Source organism: Kogia breviceps, chromosome 12, assembly GCF_026419965.1.
Source record: "Kogia breviceps isolate mKogBre1 chromosome 12, mKogBre1 haplotype 1, whole genome shotgun sequence".
Lineage (NCBI taxonomy): Eukaryota > Metazoa > Chordata > Mammalia > Artiodactyla > Physeteridae > Kogia > Kogia breviceps.
This window is the reverse complement of record NC_081321.1, coordinates 84,407,312-84,427,386: the sequence shown is the minus strand read 5'-3', so window position 1 is coordinate 84,427,386 and position 20,075 is coordinate 84,407,312. Positions and strand designations below refer to the sequence as shown.

Below are 20,075 nucleotides of genomic sequence, written 5' to 3'. Positions count from 1 at the left end.
GGCCAAAGGAGGAACAGAGGAGACGGACCATAGCCATTTCTATTTGGTTAGAAGGTTATTTGTTGGTTTGTCTGTTTGCTTGTTTTCCATCAGGAAATGAATGGTCACCTGGTAAACTAAATCTGGCCATAAACCACTTAAATCCATCTTACAGAAACTGCTTCTTTAGGTCATGAAACAGGCTAAAAAATAAAGTTGTGGAAAGCAGCAGAAAGATCATTTAACTAGGACTGAAAAGACCTGGGTTCTAGTCCAAGTTCTGCCAATCGCTGGCTGAAGTGGTGTTTCAGGTGGGGCATTTAGCTTATGTATCTTCTGGAAGCCTGCAGTGGTGGCGGTGGGGGGGAGGTTTAGTGGGAGGGGGTTAGGAGAGATGGAAAGATGATCTCCAAGGTTCCATCCAGTGAAAACAGTCATGGTTCCAGTTAGCCTATAAAATAATTGAGGAAGTCTGGAAGGCTATATATCAAAACATTACTAGAATCTACCTCAGGGGAATGAGATTAGGGCAGGGGCAGAGAGACAAAATAAAACAATTAGGGAAACCTTTCAATGGGGAAAAATGCAAAGGGATGAGGGATTTTTAAGTGAAATATTAAATAAGAAAAGTTCCAGTTAGCATATAAAATAATAGAGAAAGTCTGGAAGGCTATATATCAAAACATTACTAGTAGTCAGAGTATAAGCACGAACCAGGAGTGAAGGGACTTGGGAGAGCCGACAGTGTGATTATTTTATTTCCCCTCTTTCTCCCCTGCCCTCCTTGGAAAAGCCCATGGTAGAGCCATTGGAAGCCAGTCAATTCCATCTAAATCCTCTTTGTCCTCTGGGGCCCAACCTTCCACACCTAGTGATAGGGGGAGGGGGACACGGGAGGGAGTTGCCTGGGAACCTGCTCTGTAGCCTCCTTTGCAACAGACCGTCTGATTTTCTGGCACAAGGTGAAGAAAGCTGAGCTTGGTTCTTGCCCCACACTGATAGTGCTACTTACCCTGGAGATTTCAGCATCACTGTGGCTTCTTACATCATCCTGGCTCTCCTCTTTGTCACCATCAGCTTCAGGGTCTACAAATCTGTCATCCAAGCTGTACAGAAGTCAAAAGGCCATGCAATCAAGGTATTTTCAGAAGTTTTCCATAATTAAGAGAGTGACCCCATCAACAGGGGCCCAAAACCCATCATGTGTTTCTTTCTGGTGAAAGATCTGGCTGTCTTCATGTGGCAAATGACCAATGTTAGTGCAGTTCCAATGGAATCACCCTTCTAATCTTTGCTGAGCTGTAAGTTTTCAGTGTTCCAATGAAAAGTACAGACCCCAGACTGATTACTACATTGTGTCATGAGAATCAGACCAAGTCAGTTGTTGAAGGACCCAAGCAACATCCTCTGGCATTTCAAAGAAAAAAAAAGAAGAAGAAGCACATGGAAATTAAAAATTCAGCAGTTACTAAATCACCATTGAACAGTTATAACATTGCACTTGTACCATGAGGGAATATGTCCAGTGTTCACTTCCAAACCCTTTTAATCTGATGTTTTCTCACCTTCTTTCTCTTTACTTTCCCTACCAACCTCCAGAATGTGTTAGGTTGAAAAGGAATTGATATCTTTGAAATTAAAAGAATATGATTCAAATTAGTAAATAACCAGAATCTCTAAGGATGGTGGAGCTCTTGCCTGTGGCTTGAAAAGGCAAAGGGTGAAGATAAACACAAAAATGAAAGACAAAACACACCTCTCCAGCTCGTCTATCTAATACCCAAGTATTGGGTTTTAAACCAATTTCTCACAAGAGTTTTGTCCTTATTTTCAATTTAAGGAAAAATGATTACAAAAAAATTTATTTGGGAGTGGAATAATGACTATCTAGTTAACTTTTATTTATTCCTTGGACTATTCTTACCCTCCTCTTACCTCATCTCCCTATCTCATATAATATGAGCAACTATCCCTATTATCATCTGTCTTCTCCCACCTCACTGATACAAATAACTTTCAATTCTATTAATAACGCATAGGTGATACTGATAATCCCTGAATCCCAAAATACCATCTGATAAATGAGATCGGAAAAAGAAAGTTGGCCCACTGAGCTGACCACCACTCCCTTCCCGCTCCCACTTAGGAAATGAAAAGCTCCACCATTTGGGAAGGTGGTTTCTGTTTCATTTCCCCTGGACATGAGTTCTGAGCTTGTGTACAAGAAAGGTGCTTCCTACCTTCTTCCCTACCTACCTCAAGCTTAACAGACAAGGCTGTGCTTTTCTTAGGAAATTAAATGTCTGCAATTTCTATAAAAATAATATTAGTAGTTGCCTCTGGGTAAATGGACATGTACGCAGTTCACTGAAAGTTATTTGAGAGGGTATATGTTAGTAAGAAATTATAGTCAGGTGATTCATGATTTGGAAAAGGGCTTAGAGAAGAATTTCTAGATGCTCTGTCCCTGATAAAGAAAAAATACCTACAAAGTGAGAAAAAAAAAACAACATAAAAAGATGTAGAAAAATGGTGGAGTAGAACTAATAAAATAAGTAAATATATTCTCAGCCTCTTTGAGTTGATGATGCTCTTATGACTAGTTTGAAACTTCATTTACCTTTGAAGCCCGAGGGATGAGACTAAATAAAAAAGACAAGGTCAACAATCTGGTCCACACCAACACTAATTCTGAATCCAAGATGTCGTATGTGGTTGATTAAGGGAGATGTAATTTAAAGATATGAATCCCTAAGCTTATCAAGCCTAGAACAACAATAATTAAACACATGTTCTGATAACACTAAAAGGAAAAAAAAATCTCATGAAGCCCATGTAGCTGAGCACTGTCCTAATCTAACTTTTTCCTTTTCACGGGGTCACAGAACCCACAGAGGCAGAAACGAATGGGTTTTGTATAACCCTGGCCTTCATCTAGAGCCTAATTATTTGTTCTCAGAAACTCAAACCACTTCACTATACCCAAGCAGGCCAGAAAGTTTGCAGGTAGAGCTGAGCCAAAGAGTCTGGTTTGGTTATGTGAGCCAAAACACGAGTCGACCCATTTGAGCTGACTAGACACAAAGGCAAAAGAAAATACAAAAATTTATATATGTGTGTGTGTACTTGTGCATGTTGGTCTGTGTTGTGTTTGTGTGAATGGTCACTGGGGCTGACAGGGAGTAATGACAGAGTCTTTTCTCTGGCTTGTCTTTTCCTTGGCTCATCTTTACTGTCGGAGGCAGAGCAGCAGTGCTAGATCCTGACTGCCTTAAATTAAATGCCTACCTCATTTCTTGACAAGCAGAAATAGAAATTGCAGTACTCTTTGTTATTTCTGCTGCTGATGAAACTCTTTGAGAGGTGCCCCACCCCCACTTAAAGCATCCTTCTTCTAACCCAAACAGGCTTCCAAGATTCTGTGTAGTACCTGCACCAAGAAAGTCATTATTCATTTATTCAATAAATTTATTAAATAAATGCTTGACCTTCCAGTTACATTGAACTGTGCTAGGCACTGTGAGAATAAAATAAGCAAGTAAAAAAAAATGAATAACACAAAATTATAAAATTTAAATTATAAATAAAAAATTATAAATAATCTAATGTTTCCTTTAAAAAAGCACAATACAAATCTCTCTTTCAAATATATATATATATAGAGAGAGACATAGGTATAGATATAAATATATAGATACAGATGAGAGATACAGATAAATAACTTTCCCTGCTACATAAGGATTTTCTTTCTGTATTCATTTAGAAGTTTTTGCACACAGAGGTCCGGCCCTGGACAAAATAGTGAAGTGGGTGGCCTTCACCTTCAGGGCTTCCCAACATTCCTGTAGCTTTTCTGTCCTCTCAGGGTCCATTTTCCTCATGATTACCCTGGCTGCCAAGGGTACTCTACTGTACCTCTTAACTCAGCAGTCCACTATGGTCCTTGCAAATTCCCTTTCTTCCCATCTCCACTTTCCAAAGTGTGCAGCTCTGTGAGGATGGTTATTCAGATATACCAGTTTTGCTAGATTACCAGAAGGCAGCCTGGTGTGGTTATAAGCATTGGTCCTGGATTGAATTAAGACAACTCTGCGGAATCCTGGCTCAAATACTTATCAGTTCTGTGATCTTAAACAGCTTGCTTAACTTCGTGTCCCAGTTTTCTTTTTTCTCTTAAGTATTTATTTATTTAGGCTGTGCCAGGTCTTAATTGTGGCATGTGGGATCTTCGTTGCAGCATGAGGACTTAGTTGTGGCATGCAGGCTTCTTAGTTGCGGCCTGCATGCGGAATCTAGTTCCCCGACCAGGGATCGAACCTGGGTCCCCTGCATTGGGAGCACAGAGTCTTCCCCACTGGACCCCCAGGGAAGTCCCCCAGTTTTCTTTTAGGTAAGATTGGGTAAAGGGGGATGGTGGCTAATACCACATTTCATCTAATCTATGATGCCTTCTATTGTCAGTCTCACCATGATTTTACAAGCCATGAGGAAAGAAAAGAATGTTGTAAATTATGCTTGTAAGACACCACTGATTCTAAGATACATCCCAATTTCAATGTCAAAATGTGAAAAAAAATCTTAAAAATGATTAAATACAATAGTATCAACCTCATAAAGGTATGCTAAGTATTAACTAAGATTTAAGCACTTGAATGTTAGCTAATATTATTAACGTGTTACTCCTGCCAGATAATAAAGTTCATTTTAGCAAGGGCTCTTTAAACACAATATACAAAGAGTCACTCAGGGCAGGGTCTGGGGGCTTAGAGCCAATGGAAACATACCTTTGGGGTGGCTTAGACTTTTTGAGGCCCTCATTCAGGTCACACATCTTGCAAGTTATTTGTAGGATTGTTCCTACTCAAAACCTAGTGACACAAATCTGGGATCAGAACTTTTATCACAGTTTAGACAGATTTATCCCTCCATTAAATAGTCAAACTTATCAAAGGCTTTCCTAATGAGCTGAAGTTTATAGCTTCCCCCCAACAAATCACTTTCCAGGCTTACTAGCTTTCTGATACTCTTTAAGTCTGGAAGTTTAGTCAAAGCACCTATGACTATTTATCCTCAATAATCTAATTTCTGTCATTTGATGTGTTAAATTGAAAAAAAATGTACAAGTACAAAACAGGAAAGAACATATTTTTACCACCAGAAAACAGTTATCTCTCAGATGAGTAACATTATAGAACAAGAATATTTTAGCAAGCACTCTGAATGACATAAATTCCATACATTTATTTATAAATCTAACTTTGTCACCTTTATGTTAAATTCAACAAAGAAAATCTAAAGATGACACTCATCCAGAAGTTGGATTTGATGTACATAACAAATGTAGTGGCCGTAGAATGTTCTAAAAAGCATTGTTCCTTTATAGGTCTTCAGTTTAGTCTGCAGCTTGATAACTTGCTCATGCCAACATGCCTGTCTACTAAAGCATACTGACAATGTTGACGTGATTTGTCCAATGATCTGAATACTAGTGCAACAGTTGACAATATCTTGCCACAACTGTATAACTTCACAAAAGCTTTCATCTCCATCTTGCCAAAAATTTAGTGTCTATTTATAACTAGTCAACCATTTTCAGTGAGTTAGTCCTTTTGCATGTCTTACATGAACAATATGCTATGATCTAAGCTGGTTAATGAGATAGACTAAAACCCTTCATAGACCTTTGCCCAGAATAAGCCGATCAATTACTTAAGACCCAAGACCTAAGTGATACTGACTAACATCCACCTGCTCAGGCAGAATTTGGGAATAGCACATACCAAAAAACAGTTACTCCAATTTGCAATACAAGTCTGGAATCTTAGTCATCCTACACTCAGCACTTCCTTCTGCTGTACTACTCACATGGAGTATTTGTTTATATTCTAGGCTCTCCTATTAAACAATATACTTCCTTGAAGACAGTAATTGTACCTTATTCATCTTGGTACATTTGTTTACCCTTTCTTCTTCCTTTCCACAGTGCTTCATACCTGGTGGAAACTTAAAATTTGTTAAATTGTACATCTCAAACCTTCTACAAATTGATTGTACAGCAGACCCTTGAACAATGCAGGGGTTAAGGATGCTGACCCCCCATGCAGTTGAAAATTCATGTATAACTTTTGATTCCCCCAAAACTAAACTACTAATAGCTTACTGTTCACCAGAAACCTTATCAATGACATAGTCGATTAACATATATTTTGTATGTTATATGTATTATATACTGTATTCTTACAATAAAGTAAGCTAGAGAAAAGAAAATGTTATTAAGAAATCATAAGGAAGAGAAAATACATTTACAGTACTCTACTGTATTTACTGATACTATAAGTTTACTTCATCTGTGTACAAGATGAAATCATCTGTCTGTCAGTACGTACATCAATATTGTCTTATATAATACAAAACATTGTAGATATTATATGTATTACTAACACTAGGTATCAAAAATAAAAATATATTATGAAAGATAAATTCATATTTACTTACAGGTATAACTGATTTCATGAATTGATAATGAAGCAGCAATATGATTGCTTTATGTTAGCCTAGTATAATCGATAAGATTGCTTCACAGTAGCCTAGCCTCTATGCTAATGAATGAATCATTATAAAATTTTTATGGTATACAGTATTACAGTTATATTCATAATACAGTTTTGGAAACATTGTTATCTTTTTTTAAAAGTACTTACCTGTTATAATAGGCTGATATGCAGTTTCTCCAGTTACGAGAGAGAGAGGCATACTGTACAGTAATATAATTCTTTGAAAGCAAAGTTATAAAACAGTAAAAAAACTAACACTTTATTAATTTTATATTAAATATCACTCACCTTATGCCTATGAAATGATAGACTAGTATCTATATATATTTTATGCGTTCATGACATATGTAACTTTTTTCTTATTTTAAAAATATTTCTAGTCTATGTGGTTAATCTGTGAGTTTTTCAAATTCTTGCAAATTTCCAAAACTTTTTCAATATATTTATTGAAAAAAATCTGTGTGTAAGTGGACCCATGCAGTACAAACTTGTGTTGTTCAAGGGTCAACTGTACGTCAAGAAAAAAAAATACACTCATTAGTCTACACCAAGTTCTTGAAATTAAACGTCTAGAAGGGACTCAACGATGAATCTACTTTCAAGCTTCTCCTGGTAGAGAAGCCTTGAGTAGAGAAGAGAACATGTCATGTAGAATTATAACTAATTCGTCACAAACAGCTTTCATTAACTCAAAGATTTTTTTCTTGATACCCAGCTATTGTAGATTGAAAAAGTCCTCTAAAAGGATTGTAAATATAAAGCACTTTCCAAGATAATGTGGGTTTAGGAACGCTACTCAGAACTCCCCCTAGACCATCAGTCCTCCAAAGAGATAGCTATGCCCTCAAGAAACTATGGAGCAGTGTGCTCCCTGCTGGTAAGACTCAAGTCAATCAGCTAAATTAGAGAAATACCCTAGAAATTGACACTGGGATCAAGGAACTGGAAGGACCTTAGAGATCATCTAATGATTCTAGCCAACACCCTCATTTTACAAATGAGTAATTTAAGCCCCAAACTAGCTATATGACTTGACCAAGTTCAGAAAACTTATCAGAGGCAGAAACATGGAGAACCCAGGGGGCTGAATTTATAAAAATATTTTTATTGGGGTGCATTTTTAACCCTATTTGACCGGGACACAAATTGATAAAGTTATCTCCCGAACATGTTATATATGTCAAAAATAATACACTCTGCTGAGTTTGATGTCATAGAATAACATATCAATCCAGTGTCAAATAATTAGCTCTGCACATAAACCTACTCACAATAACAGGGCTCCAGGAGATAATTCCTCAATTCCTGCACTACTTGTGCTGATCCTACTCTAAAGTATATCTCCCCAACTTCAACTATTACTAACATACAGATGATATCAAAATCTTTATTACTAGTCCTGAACTTTGTCTGTCTGTCTGTCTATCTCTCACAAAACTGAGCCCTGCATTTTCAACTGCTTACTAAAGAACTTGCCATCACCTCAAGAGCAATCAACCTAAAATGAAACCTATTTTTCTCCCCCAACCCCAACCTAAGCGATTTTCCACATTTCTCATTTATGATAATGTTTTGCAACCATTCTCCCTGATACCCAGGTCTCAAATCACACACTAAACCAAAAGATGACATCTTATGTTGTCCCTTTCTTCCCGCATCGAAAAATCTCAGTTACATTGATTCTTCTTTCTCTCCCTAATGATGTTTTTCTTTTACATTATCCTTTCCGCTAGTGTACACTAGACATTATCATATTATTTTTAGGCAAGTGAAAAACTTTTCTAATCAATTGTCCTACCTTCAGCCACTCCCTTTTCCATCTATTCTACCTATAACTACCAGCATTATCTTCCTAAAACATTACTTCATGATTTCATTCCCCATTTCAAAAATTTAGAATAACTCCTTATAACTACCAGATAAAACCCAGAGTCCTTGGCTAGACTTCCAAACTCTGGTTTCATACTACCTGTCAAACTCTAATTCTTCTATGTTAATTCTCCCTGTATAAACTGTGTATTTTCAAGTCTCTGATGCCTCGATTCCTCACATCTGAAACAACCTGCTTACTTTGCCCCAAATTTGTATACCCTTCAAAAGCCAAGACAAATCTCATATCCTCCGTGAATCCTCTGACCATCTCCATCTGGAAATGATTATTTCCTTGTTTGGGACTGACTGTCCCTGACACTTAGTAGGCCTTTAACACTCAGATTTATTTCATTTCTTCAACCACTGGTTCACTCCTTAAGCACAGGACCTTACACAGAATATTTATTGATTGCCCCATTAATAGCTTTGATAAATATTCAGAACCAAATTTTTAAATGCTAAATTATTAAAGAATGTTATGCTCCTATAGTTCTGCTGTTAACTGTAATCATTATGGCATCACTATTTGTTTGAAAAATAGTTCTAGGGAATCTCCAAATTTTGAAAAGTTAACTAGATATATTTATATTCTAAGAAACAGAACTGCTTCCTGTAGTTCTAAAGTTCAAGCATAAAGAAAAGGAGTTAATTGTTGATGTCTTTAAAGCATAATATTTTAACAGAAATACAAAAAAGAAAAATTTCAAGTTATAACAGATATCATTAACCACAGTTCATCGGCTTGTGACTCATATCTGATTTCATGTGAATTAGTTCAAATTTCATAGTAACATGATTCCATTTAATAGCAGAAACAATCACTTAAAAGGATGGTGAATGCTTAATATAACCCAACTAAAATCATTAACTAAATGTATTCCCAATTAAGAGAACCAGCCAGTTTGATGAGAATATGGTTACTTTGGGGAATATTTATGCTATTTGCCAACTGGAAACTTGTCAGCTTAGTCACTTAATGGGCCACATCAAAGTCTCTACCTAAATAAGAAAATGCATACTTTATTAAATTCTCAGTATCTGAGTACTCATCTGAGACCCCAAATCTTTCTAAAATCCTTTGAGATTGTGTGCTTCAGAAATTCAGCAGGTCCCTGTGATTCTTTACCCCTCCAGGCTGTCTTCCACATCTGCAGAGCCTGAGGCTTGACCTCATTTTGCTCTGCAGTATTTGTTAAGTGAACATCTATAAACAAGGTGAGATACTCTATTGGGTAGGTTTAGAAATCAACTGATTTCTAAATTATTTCAGAATAAATCCTTTCTGGTATTTTTGTTCTAAGATGTTTTCATTGTTGATTATAGACTGGTCCATAAGATATTTGAGGACAATTTTTTTTTCCTATGTTGTATACCCCTGCCTGAAATATATTTTCCTGTGCCAAATATAATGAAGGCACTCAAGAAACAGTCATTAAATTGAATTCTTATCCCTGGAATAAATAAATGGTATCCAAGGAGGATAGGGTCTAAATTATTGGGCTCTCTTTGAAGTGGAAAATTTGTTTCAGAAGTCAACTAGGTAAAGAACTACAGTTGTTCTCCTGGGATGACTTTTGAAATGAAAGCTGACCACGAGGGAGATCACTATGACAGGCCTTAACCCTGTTGGATTTAATCACCTATGAAAGATCTTTCCCTGTTGTGCACATCAGGAGGCTTATAAATTGGATGCAGGCAACTCAATTGCTTTCAAAAGTGAGCTCTCTCTCAAGAAATTGGAAAGAATGGTTTCGTAATTCCTATAGTAAGAGGAGCTGCCACAGTAAAATAGCAGCGCTTGGGGTTAGGTAGGCCCCCTTTCCCAGGCAGATTCCCCAGTAAGTGTTTTTGTTTCTTGGTTTTGTTAAAATAAGATCCAAGTTATGGTTTCATAATTTCCCCGTCACTAGCCCTGAAATGAAGTTACTACAGCCCTTAAACTGGAATGGCTCCACTAGCTGCATAGCAAACCTTTGTCCAAGATTCAAACCAAACTGAATGTTTGAGGGTTTGGGTTGTTTTGAGTTTTCTAAACTTCAAGCTTAAATTTTCATGAACCTTATTGCACTTCCTGATCTTTTCTGGGAGAGAGAGTGGAAAAACTGACCTCTTTGGTGCCAGTGCGAGAAGCGGCCCTCCAAGCGTTGTAACAAGCTGCAGGGAGAGAAGACAGGCCTAGATAGGAATATACTAAGATGGTCAACTCTGGAACTAATCTTTTAGAAACTTTCTCTGAAGGCTTCTCTTATATTCTATTCTCCTAATACCTACCACTTGATTAAAACATTCAGTGGCAAAACTGGAGGGCAAAGTTTCTAAAAACCATAGCATAATGAAAAAAGCAAGCCAGCAATTTTAGTTCAGACCTAAAATAAAATAGCTATTACCTATCATAACAATCATAAGTAAGAATTAAACAAACATGGCAACATCCTCAATGGCATCTTGGAAAAAGAAATGAATAGAAAAGAGAGGGGTGCCCAGATTTAAGCCTTTGGACTTGGAAGACTCATTGAAATCTACAGACCCCTGGAAACAGAGTAGAATTGTATGAGGAAAAGAAGTGCAAAGAGTAAAGGAAGTAGGAGAAATAAGACTTCATGGCAGAATTATTTGCTGTGGTGAAGACAATGTAAGCCATGGATCAGACATGCAATCAAGAACTGTGTCATTCTCAGTAAGTGTACTGCAGTCTATTCCTGGCTTGGGTGAACGCCAACTCAGGGATCAACTCCATCAATGAGAGCTCCAGAGTTCCATAATGATGGTCAAGAGAGAGTTTCAAGGAAGATTGACCCCCTCCAAAATCAAGGATGAAAAGGGCAACTATAACCACAACATCACTAGTACTGTCTCATTTTTCATCACTATGATGATAAGTTGCTCATACAGAAATCCACACTGTGGCTAAATACAAAGTCAAATGCATCTGAAGTTGCCATGAACTTTTGCTTAATAAACAAACATCATACTGACCCAGCCAGAGTCTCTCCCTTAGGAATTGTAAAGGGAGCCATTTGCAAGCAAGCCAAATTCAGAATGAGATGCTCCACAAGCCCTCCTGAACATCTTTATCTTGAAAGTACTGGGACACAGGTCTCCTCACATCTCCTGATAGAATCCCCATAACCAAATATAAACTAGATATTTCTCCAAAGAGCTTAACTAGGGCAAGGCTGGCGCACTAGATTCAGATTCTTAATCTCCCTCCCACCACCAATATTAAGGAGATAAAAAATTCTGTTATTCAAATCTGTGTGAGTATTATCTTGAACAGTCGTAATCATCTGTAACTGTTCTCTGAAGAGGAGCATGTTCAAACAAAACTAATCATAGGGCAATCATCAGGTGTGGGGGGTTCCAGCATCATGAGGAAAGGGAAAATGCTAGCCACAGACAAAACAGGAATATTGACAATCTAGGAAGTAGATTAAATTATGCATAAGTACAAGAAGAGACAAGTCTCTATCTGGAGCTATGGAATCATCAAGAATCAGTAACAGGATGGCCAGGAATAAAAATAAACTATGTGAGCTACCAATCTCTCCATTAAAGCATATCCCTTATATGAATCGTGATATGATTAAAGCCAATAGGGGTGAGTTGTTTACAGTTCATTATTTTTGTAAACAAGGTTTAATATAGAAAATTTAGAATACAGATAAGCGCAAAGAAAAGTACATATATATAAATACTATAATCCTACTACTCAGAAATAACACTTAATATTTTAGTGTATAATCTTTGAGACACACACACAAATAAACAAATATATGCTTGATGTTTTTAAAAGGTATCCTAAAATGGTTTTATAATTTTTTCATTAAATAACATACTAAAAACATCTTTCCATGTACACAAATGCATACCTACAACGTCATCCTTAGTGACAACATAGTATGGCTATTCCATCATTTGTTCAGCCAATTTCCTATTTATGGACATTTAAATAGTTTCTAAATTTTCAAAACACATTTTTTTCAGAGATGAAAAATAAAAGTGTATTCCTGAGGTAAATTTCATGTTATATGTGTATTGTACCACAATTTTTTTTCATATTATTTTCCATTACGGTTTATTACAGGATATTGAACACAGTTCCCTGTGCTATACAATCGGACCCTGTTGTTTTTCCATTCTATGCATTGATAAAATAGTTTGCATCTGCTAGCCCTGAACTTCCAATCCAACCCTCCCTGGATCCCCCCGCCCCCTTGGCAACCACAAGTCTGTTCCCTATGTCTGTGAGTCTGTTTCTGTTTCATAGACAAGTTCATTCTGTCATATTTTAGATTCCACATATAAGTGATATCATATGAGATCTGTCTTTTTTCTGACTTACTTTGCTCCATATGATAATCTCTAGGTCCATCCATGTAGCTGCAAATGGCATTGTTTCATTCTTTTTTACAGCTGAATAATATTCCATTATATATATATACCACATCTTCTTTATCCGTTCATCTCTCAATGGACATTTAGGTTGTCAAAACACATTTTGTATATACCTCTTGGCATATTTTCTGGTAATTCCCTTAGAAAGGATTTCTAGATGTGGAATAGTAAAAAATACATATTGGTATTTGGTACAGATTTTCATATTACCCCCTCAGAAATGTTAGATCAATATATATTTTCACTGGCAGCATAGGAAAATTCTTATTTACCCACATTTTCACCAATCTTGGCTTTTATCATTATTCTAAACCATTGCCAATCTAATAGAAAAACTATAGGAACTTATTGGGGTTTAACTTGCATTTCTTTATTGGTAGGATGGCTTATTTTGAGTTTTGTTGTTATTCTGCCATATAGGAATCAGATTTGAATATTTACAAGGTATAAATATATTCTCTAATAGTATACATTTGGGATTATATATAGGTCTTTTCCTATCATAAGATCATCTAACCATTTTTATGTTTCCTTCAAGTCCTTTTATAGTTTGGTTTTTCCTAATTTAAATACTTATACATGGACTGGATTTTCCCAAATGGACTAATAGTGTTCTAATTTCACTTTTCCCCAAATGGTCAGCCCATTTTCTTAACATCAGTCATTGAATAAAACAAATTTCCTCATTGATTTGAATGCAGCCTTTAGCTTACACTAAATTCTAATAAATATTTGGGTACATTTCTGAGCTTTCCATTAAATTCATTTAACTATCTATTCCTGGCTCTGTAGGTACCCTACTATTTTAATTATTATAGCTTTAAAAAAATAAGTTTTATTATCTGGAGGTAAGGCCTTACTCATAACTCTTTTCTTCAAAATGTATAGGCTACTTTCTCAAGATTTTTTTAAATTATGGTTTTAATCCAGACTATGTTAAGATTTTTAATAATCTGGGGAGAATTGATATTTTCATAAACCCTCTCCATTTATTCAAGTCTTCTCTTAAATTTCTCAGTAAAAATTTGTCTTTTGTTTTAAGCTTACTTAAAGTTTTTTTTAGGTATTTTATAAGTAGAATATATATTCTAAGCATGCTATTTTATCACTCTGATAAATGGGATCTTATTTTCTATTGAGATATTCCCAGTATATAGAGATGTCAGGAGTCCCCAAGATCACCATCAAGCTCAATGGTTCATTAGCACTCCTATATAAGACTCAGAAGTTGTTATATCCACAATTATAGTTTATTACAGTGAAAGAATAGAGAGTAAAAGTAGCAAAAGGAAAGCATATGGGGCATTTCCAGAGGAAACCAGACTCAAACTTTCAGATATCCCCTCCCAGTGGAGCCACATGGGACACACTTAATTCCTCCAGTAACAATGTGTGACAATGCAAAGTGTTGCCAACCAGGGAAGCTCTCAAGCACTGCTTGGGTTTTTTACTGGGGTCATTCATGTAAGCATACAGCACTTGCATCACAGACTTCAGTTACCCAAGCTCCAGATCCCAGAAAGAAAGAAGGTGTTCACCCTAAATCACATTGTTAGCATAAACTATCTGAACAAACTGGTACAGCATGGCTCAAGGCCTCAGGTGTGGAAAAACATTATTAGACAGAACATTCCAAAATCTCAGCTCCTAGGAGCCAGCCAAAGGCCAATCTTGAAAATGGGCCTTTCATAGGAAAGTGTAGGGTTTAAGCAACTCAGGCCTGCTGAGTTAACCCTTTCCTACATAATAGGAAAGCTAATGATTTTGTATATTGACATTGGCCAGCTATCATGCTGAAAATACTTGTTTCCAATTCTTTTTTGTTGGTTTTTGTAGTCTTTCTAGCTAGACATTCATATCATCTGTGAACCATAGCAATTTTGTCTCCTGCATTCTGGTAAGTACCAGAATATATTTCGTTTCTTGTTATTAATGCATTTACTGGCATTTCGGGAACAATGGTGAATAATAGTGAAAACAATGGGCATAAAGTCTTGTTCCTGTCTGTTTTGGAAATGTTTCAAAGTTACTCATCATATTAGTGTTGGTTTCTGACATATGTTCTCTTTCATGTTATTTCTAACTTATTAAAAAAAATTTCTTTTCCTGGAATTCCCTGGTGGCCCAGTGGTTAAGATTTGGCACTTTCACTGCGGGGGACTGGGTTCAATCCCTGGTCGGGGAACTAGGATCCCACAAGCCACACAGCGTGGTCAAAAAAAAAAAAAAAAAAAAATTCATGAAGAGCTGAGAAATTTAATCAAATGCTTTAGAGGTATCTGTCAGGATACCCCTAAAGTTAATCACACCTAAGATACTCAAGGAGATAAAATGTGAGCTGAGAATTTTATATCCAGTAAAACCGATCTTCAATGATAGGGGGTACAAATGATTAATAAGATGTGAAAACTCAGGGAACATTATTCCCACAAGTCCTTATTGAGGAATCTACAAGAAAATTAACATCCTACAACCAAAATGAATAGAGACCCACCAACATAAGTCTAGTAATGAGCATTAAATATATAGTTATTTGTAAAACTAATACTAAATGAGTGTTAGAAGAACAGAGACAGTATGTAATTGTTGTATGTTCAGGTAATGGTCAACTTTTGTACAACTCCAAAAAATGGAGGGAGCATATGCAAAAAATCACACAACTTTAAAAACTTTTCTCAGTAATTATATTCGTAGTGGAAATATTAGTAATAGATTAATATTTTGAGACTGTTATATATATAATTTAAAATAAGTAACTATGAGATATTCTAATATCCTCTGTGTCCTTAAGAACTAGGATTTTTAGCAGGTAGAAAAAAGGCAATACAGATAAATACAGAAGGGGTATAGCTGAATTTGAACTGGAAGCATCAAAATGACTTCATCAGATATTTTATTTAACATGTTGTTTTTATTTCCTCTATCCACTGAAGAGTCTTAGAAAAAACGATCAACCCATTAGCAATGAGCATCTCTGCTGCCCAGATTGTTGCACTGAAATTCCAATTCTCACTTCAAGACTTCTTGAAGAAATGACAAATTCCAGGTCTGGGAAAGAACTATACAAGATGAACCTGGAACATCGTGTCATACCAGATAGCAAGAAATCTATCAAAGCCTCAGGAGTCCATGTAAAAAAGCTCCCATTGGCCAAAAAATAGGAAAGTTTGAGCTCCAAGTTGGATAATAATCTCAATGGATTGAAACACAGCAAATACACCTAAATCCAGGAATTCATATTGATACTTAGAGAAAAAAAGTAAATGACCATCTTTTGGAGGATGAAAATTTTTTAAATTATTTTTTAAATTATTTTCAACATTGTAAATAAAGGAAAATAATCAAGCATTTACCCTATATTTCTTATATACACTGTACCACTATGTAACAAAATATTAGATAAGAGCAATCATCTCTAATAAAATTATTCCAAATAATAAATGAAATTTTAGAATTAGAATATCACCATTTTGAGCCCCCAATTAATTAAACATCAACACCCAATAACACAAATAATTACGCGACTCTTGATTAGAAAAAACAAAAAAACCTTACACTCTTGCCAAAGGGATCAAACGTTGAGTCTTATTAAGTCTCTGGATCCAACAACCAATTTGCATGAATAAGGAGGGCAAATAAATATGTTGAACTTTACCATGAGTACATAATCACCAAAATCCTGTCTGTGGGAAATTCTACAGATCAAATATTTTGGGTTAATCAACAGATAACTGTAAGAAAAAGAAAAAGATGGAGAGGAAACCTATATACTAAAAAAGACTTAAAAGACACCATTTTTTTCAATAAGCAAGACTAAATTATGATGTATAGTCATGCACACCTGAATATTCAAAGTACACAGAAATTCAAAAAACTAGTTACTGTAAAAATAGTAACAGTGGTTACTTCTAGAGGGTCACTGGGGGTTGAGATTGAAACTGGGCACACAGGGGCTTGTGAGATGTATGAAAAAGTTCTATTGCTTTGCCTGAGTGGTAGTTATTTTATCTTATAATTCATTATAAATGTATAATTTGTATGGGTTCTCTTTTCTATATTTGTGTATTATTTTACAATAAAATAGCAAAAAAATTCACTAAATGTGTTACTTGAATATATTTTACTGGTCAAATATGAATTGCCTTTTTAAAACAGGTACTTAGCAAATGTTACTGTTGTATTTTAAAATGAGGAACCTGAACTCTATAAAGAAATAATTCCAGTTTGCATGATGATTTCCTTCATCGAATGGCATTAGTCATTCATGCTAGTATAATGTTATCCTGGATTAATAAGGACACGATAGACTTCTACTCAAGAAAGATAAGTCAATATCATTCATTTCATTAAGACTTACTGGATGCTTACTATGTGCTTGATTTTTCTTTCCTGAATGAATGATACTTCAGGTCACAGGAAATATTTGACTAGCTATGGTCAAACAAAACTGACCAAAAATACTTCAGTATCTTAACCAGTTTTCCCTTCATAAAAGTAGAAAGTATATTTTCTGGCTTCCCATATAGCTACATTTAAGTCACATTCATGAAAGCTTTTCACTCTTAAAACAGCAGGGCTTTTCCACCTGCCTACCTTTCACCAACAGTAATAACTGCTAGGCAGTGGGCAAGACTGTAAGCCACCAGTACAATACCCATACTCTTAACTTTCCCTACTAACAAAATTTCAATACCATTTGGGGTGCCAACTAGATCTAGCTAAAAATTACTTCCTGGCTTCCCTTACAATAAGTAGTGATTGTGTGAGAGGTAGCCAGACCACCTTGTGGGGCTTTCAACTGACATGTGCCCTTTTGCCTCGCCCCACTTCCACCTTCTTCCAGTCAGGAATACATATGTGATGACTGGAGTTGCAACAACTACCATGGCAGCCTTGGGGAAGGAATCCAGTACTAATCATAGCCAAGATGAGAGAACCTAGTTTCTGGATGTCGTGGAGCCACCACAGGGGCCCTGTTATGATTATCCCCAGACTCCCCTTTGCATAGGAAAATAAATCTCCCAATTTACTTAAATGTCTCTATTGTGAATCTCTGTTACTCAGCTAATTATTAACCAAAGCAATAATCCCTGATTATTATGAGTATCAGCAGTGTCAGTGTCCAACAGTAAAAAGTACATACAGATCCACTACTTTAGAGAAGTCCAAATGAGGTTGTAGAAAAAAAAAGAAAAAGAAAAAGAAAATAATCCTCGGAGGTGGATATTACACTTCATCTCTCTTTCCATATTAAACAAGGGGTACTAGGACTGAACAGCAAAAGTAAGATGTGATAATTTGAAGGGGAAAATGTAATTTAAATAATCAACAATGATAAAGTGCCAATCTTCATTGTTTATCTTCTAGAACTTTCTATTGAATGTCACTGGCAACATCAGCAGTGGCATCAAAAATGTTTATTAGGTATCTGATTAACTGCAAATTATACAGAGTTAAGTACTGTTTCAATGAATTTGACAGCACGATCTCTGCCTCCTAGGGAACGTTCGTGTGTGCACATGTCACAACATCTGAAGAGCTTCAAAGACACAATGATTGCCATTAACAAGAAAAACATACTTTTTGGCAACTTCCAGGACAGATCATTTCTTTCCATCATTGGCAAGACCTTGGCTGGAATTCTTTTGGATCAGCTACTGCTCAATGATGGCAACTGTGTACTACCAGAATAACTGTGGCTTTAAACCACAGGGCAACTGACATAATCTTTGCTCTATGTCAGAAATAAGAAAAATACAGAAAACAGCCTGAATATTACTAAATTTATTGACTGCACTGAAAATTTTGATGTTGTCTGTAGACCTCAACTATGAATTACTATGTAGCTTTTTGAGATTGCAATTTGTCAGGATCTAAGAAGCTGGTGGTACTGTGCACCTTAATTAATCAACAGTCATTTAAACATCTACTATACATCCAGCACTATGCAGATTACAGTTATTTTATGATTGTCTATTTAATGAATATCTCTCCCACTAGAATACAAACTTCATATAGAAGAGACTGAGGCTATCTTGCCCACTACTGAATTCTCAGTGCCTAGCATATATTATTAGATACGCAATAACCACTTGTTGAATGAATAAACGTACAAGGGAATTACAAGACAAATACTTTCATTTCCCCACTAGAGTGACAAAACATAAAATAACATCTTATCATCTAGATTAATCTTCACAGTTCCCACTGTCTAGGGCAGTGCATCCAACAGAACTTTTTTACAATGATGAAAATGTTCTATGACTACACTGTCCATCCAATATGATAGCCACAAGCCATATGTGGCAACTGAGCACTTGAAACGTGGTTAGTGCAACTACACTACATTACCCTGTCCTCATCTTATGCTATATAGCCCCATTTGGCTTTTATTAAAATTTCAATTAAGAATTTGTGGGAGTTTGAAATAGCATATGGGGAATTCTAACTTATGCCCTTCCAATAAACAATGTCTCTTTTCCCCTGCTAGTACTGCCCCCCAAATATACACAACTAAATGAAATCCAAGAAAGATTGTTAACAGGTTGTTTGCCTGGGAATTCCACTCCACCAAGTTGTGGTTAAAGAAAGGGTAGAGAGAGTTTAGCCATCTTTAACTATACAGAGAACTAACAACATTTCAAGTACACAATATTAAAGTTATAAAATCAAACATTTAGAATACAAATAAATCCATGGAAATAATATCTCCATAATAGTGTTCGGTAGGCAGGCCATATCCCAGCTCAATCTGTGCTGGATGGTTAATGGGCCTGTCACATTGCAGCACATTTATTCAATTATTCAATATATGGTTACTGAGTGCTAACTATGTATCAAACCTATTTAAAGCACTAGGGATACGGCAAGGAACAGACTGATATAAGCCCTGTCCTCATGGAATTTACATTTTGGTGGATAGAGACACCCAATCAACAAAGAAATAAGTAAAATATATAGCATGTCACGTGTTACTAAGTTCTATGGAGAAAAAGCAGGTAAGAGGGGCAGGGTGTAGAGGGAAATGGCTGGCCAGGGAAAACCTTACTGAAAAGATGACATTTGAGACAAAACTTGGAGATAAAGGGGCAAGCCAGCAGATACCTGAGGAAAGAGAGTTTCAGGCAAGGAAAGAGCAAGTTCAAGGAACTTGCATGTTCCCGGAACAGCAAATAATAGGCTAATGTGCCTGAAGATGAGTGAGCAAATTGAGGAGTGCAGAAGAAGAGATCAGAAAGTCAGAGAGGGCACCAGATCAAGAAGCAGCTTGGAAAG

General features: G+C 36.1%; 1 pseudogene; it reads left to right on the top strand.

Annotated features, from left to right (window-relative positions):
* Nucleotides 1–775: 775 nt before the first annotated feature.
* LOC131767273 (reticulon-3 pseudogene) lies at nucleotides 776–1,343 on the top strand (annotated as a pseudogene).
* The last annotated feature ends 18,732 nt before the right edge of the window (nucleotides 1,344–20,075 follow it).